The following is a 4,083-nucleotide window of genomic DNA, read 5'->3' on the forward strand; positions in this document are numbered from 1 at the left end:
GAGAGAGAGAGAACATGCACAGGGGACACATAACCACACCCAAAAGGGTGGAAAAACACCTCAACAAATACTCTTTTAAATACATACATCCTAGGGATGTAACACCCCCACCACCAAAAATACAAACCATAGTTTTGTATGACCCTTACAATTTACTTTAGGAAGGAGGTTATAAGGGTCAGCGAGGGAACAATTTATACTCTTGAGAGGGCATCAGCCATAACGTTTTCAGCGCCCTTCTTGTGACGGATGTCCAGATTATATCCCTGGACAGCGAGAGACCACCGCAGTAGTCGCTGGTTGGAACCTGACATTCGGGAAAGGAACACTAAAGGGTTATGGTCAGTGTACACAACAATAGGATTGGAGTTGCTCCCCAAATATACCTCAAAATGCTGAAGAGCACACAACAATGCCAGAGCTTCTTTTTCAATTACACTATAGCTCTGTTGTGTCTTTGAGAACTTTTTAGAAAAGTAGGACACGGGATGTTCAATATGGTACTCATCCTCCTGTAGTAGGACCGCACCAGCTCCTGTAGCACTTGCATCCACCTGTAATCTAAAAGGCAACTTGAAGTTTGGAGCAGACAAGACAGGGGCATGGCAGAGCAGATCCTTGGCAGCTTCAAATGCAAGTTGACAATTGCTGGTCCATAAAAATCCTCGGTTTGTACTTAGAAGGTCTGTAAGTGGAGATACAAGGGCAGAGAAATTGGGACAGAAACTTCGATAATATCCCGTCATACCTAAGAAACGTCTCAGTTCACGTTTGTTGCAAGGCACAGGAAACTTGAATATGGCTGAAATTTTTGCCTCAACTGGTTTAACCACTCCCTGGCCTACCTGCTTGCCCAAGTATGTAACAACTCCTTTTGCAAACTCACATTTGGTGAGGTTTAGTGTTAAGGAAGCTGCGGCCAGGCGTTGGAAAACCTTTTCGATGGTCTTTAGGTGGTCTGTCCAGCTATCAGAGTACACTACAATATCATCCAAATACACGTCACTGTTTGGCACACCTGACAATATCTGACGCATCATGCGCTGAAACGTAGCAGGTGCATTTCGCATCCCAAAAGCTAGAACCCGGTATTGCAGAAAACTATCAGGGGTGACGAATGCGGAAACTTCAGAGGCACGTTGGGTGAGAGGCACTTGCCAGTAGCCTTTTAGCAGATCTAATTTGGTAACATATTTCGCTAAACCAACTCTATCTACACAGTCTTCCATTCTAGGATGGGGGAAAGAGTCAGGTTTTGTTACGCTGTTGGCCTTCCAATAATCAGTGCAAAACCTGAAGGTATTATCAGGCTTTGGAACAAGCAAACAGGGGGAGCTCCACGGGCTCTGACTGGGCGTAGCAATTCCATGATGCAGCATATACTCAACTTCTGTCTGCATGACCACACGTTTCTGTGGATTAACTCTGTAAGGATGTTGCTTTATGGGGGCAGCATCCCCAACATCAATGTCGTGAACACACACAGTAGTTCTACCTGGCACATCCTTAAACAGGGTAGGAAAGGCATACAGTAACTCAATTACGTCCCTAGACTGTTCCTCAGTCAGATGAGAAAGAAAATGTGAAAGATTTTGCAGAACAGCAGAATTCTTCAGACGAGTTGTGGAAACTGGAACATCACTGTTCATCAAGCCATCCTCCTCGAAGGAGTAACTTGCCACTACACCCACAGTGGCAATAGAGGCAGGCAGCGGAGAACACTCACTCTGTTCTGCAGTCACCTCAGAGTGAGGTCTGTCTACATAGCTTTTAAGCCTATTTACATGACACACTCGGCTCTTACATTTCCTGTCAGGAGTAGCAATAAGAAAGTTGGTCTCATTTAACTTCCTTTCAACCAGGTATGGCCCAGCGAATTTTGCATGTGAAATAGAACCGGGGTTTGGAAGCAAAACCAACACGGAATCGCCAGGGCGAAAGTCTCTATATACAGCCCTCTTGTCAAAATGTGCCTTCATCTTAGTTTGAGTGGTGGAAAGATGAAGTTTGGCAAGACTTTGGGCTTTGTGCAACCTCTCACGGATAGAAGTGACATAAACATCGACCGGAACGGATTTAGAACTTTGGCTCAGCAATTGTTCACTTAACAACTTTAGAGGGCCACGAACTGTATGGCCAAACACCAGTTCATAGGGGCTAAAGCCAAGGGACTCTTGCACCGACTCTCTTATCGCAAACATCAGGAAAGGAAGACCCTCGACCCAATCCTTCCCAGTTTCCACACAATAACGATGCAGCAGGTTTTTCCAAGGTTTGATGAAACCTTTCGAGTGCCCCTTGGGACTCGGGGTGATATGCAGTAGGCATTCGTTGACTTATGCCAAGTGTTTCGAGAGCCTGTTTAAAAACTCTATCACTGAAGCTTAACAAAGTATGGCAGAGGGGTTTTTCCCATTATAACCCTGGACCATTTCCTGTAGTAAGATACTGAGCAAATGATGAAAGAAGTAGTTGCTTATATAATAATACTTCATATTCTACCATAGTTTTTCATTGTTTATCAACTTTAGTATATTTAAAAAAAATTATTATATATTTCAAAGCTTTGGTGTGGTTGTGAACAGGACATTTTTCAAGAGTGAGCAGATTTCTACAAAAGACCCTGCCATGACATACTTGAATGTTTTTTTTCTGCTTCTTTTCAGAGATTGTTGTTAAAGACCTATCTGACATCTTTATCTAAAAAAGAAATGTGTAAACTGAGTCTGAACTATCAATGCAATGCAACCCTACCAGACAGCGAGTGTCTCATGTTGAAATGATCTCCTAGTCAAGGTTGGGCATAACACTCTTTGCTGGAATACTTGAATCTGATTGGTCAATAATGCCATCCATTGTGTTATAGTGGACTGTTTTTTCTTTGCAGAAGCTTTAAAATCACACACAGGTAAGATTATAAAAATTATTTCAAAACTCAATATTTAATTTACTTTTTATTTATTTATATTATTTATTATATAATGACCGGCTGACTGGCAACTGACTGTTAACAAAGTAGTGTAGAAGATTTTTATTGATCAAGATGTGTATTAATCAAGTATAATCAATGAGAATATAACCGTATACATATGAGTTATTCTACTATTATAGTCCATGTGTTTGGCTGTGTGTGCTCTGATATGATGAGCTGCTATTGAGAGAGAACATGTGATGAACTGAGACCTCTTTGTATTATGCTGACGTGAAGAGATATAGACTAGCCATAGTGGCCTGAATGATATGTATTGTTTATGGAAACCTGTATAAAGAGTGTGCAGACAGACTTAACAGGTTCTCTGCAGATCTTCTGGCATCAAAACCTCAAGTCTTCCAGAGTGATTTCTCAGAAAAACAGTGGAAGCCACCACAAATTGGCATCACGAACAGGATTGGGAAGGAGCAAGAGGCCACTTTGGGCTTACTGGACGAACAACACAAACAGTGGCCACTAAAAAGGTAAGCAGTTTTTGATTATATAATTAGTTTGGGTTGTCTGCCAGAGTCTGCTCGTGGTGGTAAGGACACTCGAAAATGCTCCTCCGAATTTAAAGAACAAAAAGAAGAAAACAGAAGGGTTTTGATTCCAGAAAAAATAATTGCATGCAAAAATCTGTACGGTCAAGTGGGCGTTGAGGATGGCTGTAAACATAAAGCAGATATATTTTGCTGTCGTCTGTGTTTACTGTTAAGTGGGCCTTAGGATAATGTAAGCGTTGAATAGATAAAGTATACACTCTTAAAAATAAAGGTGCTTCAAAAGGTTCTTCAAGCGATGCCATAGAAGAACCATTTTTTGTTCCACAAAGAACCATTCAGTCAAAGGTTCTTTAAAGAACCATCTCTTTCTTACCTTGTTGTAATCTGAAGAACCTTCTTTCGCCACAAAGAACCTTTTGGGAAACAGAAAGGTTCTTCAGATGTTAAAGGTTCTTTATGGAACCATTTAGACAAAAAGGTTATTCTATGGCATCGTGAAGCACCTTTATTTTTAAGAGTGTAGGTAAGCACGCAAAGTCCTATGGATACTGCTCTGTTAGGGTGAAGAAGTTAGACTTAATGCAGGAAAAGGTGAATCTTTCACTT

The 4,083-nt window shown here is 41.3% G+C and overlaps 1 long non-coding RNA gene across 1 annotated transcript; it reads left to right on the plus strand.

Annotated features, from left to right (window-relative positions):
- Positions 1-2,566: 2,566 nt before the first annotated feature.
- LOC107560464 (uncharacterized) lies at positions 2,567-3,366 on the plus strand. Its single transcript, XR_001605738.1, has 3 exons — positions 2,567-2,796; positions 2,888-2,908; positions 3,327-3,366. It is a non-coding gene; the product is annotated as an uncharacterized lncRNA (long non-coding RNA).
- Positions 3,367-4,083: the final 717 nt, after the last annotated feature.

Source organism: Sinocyclocheilus grahami, unplaced genomic scaffold (assembly GCF_001515645.1).
Source record: "Sinocyclocheilus grahami isolate Dianchi unplaced genomic scaffold, SAMN03320097.WGS_v1.1 scaffold729.1, whole genome shotgun sequence".
NCBI lineage: Eukaryota > Metazoa > Chordata > Actinopteri > Cypriniformes > Cyprinidae > Sinocyclocheilus > Sinocyclocheilus grahami.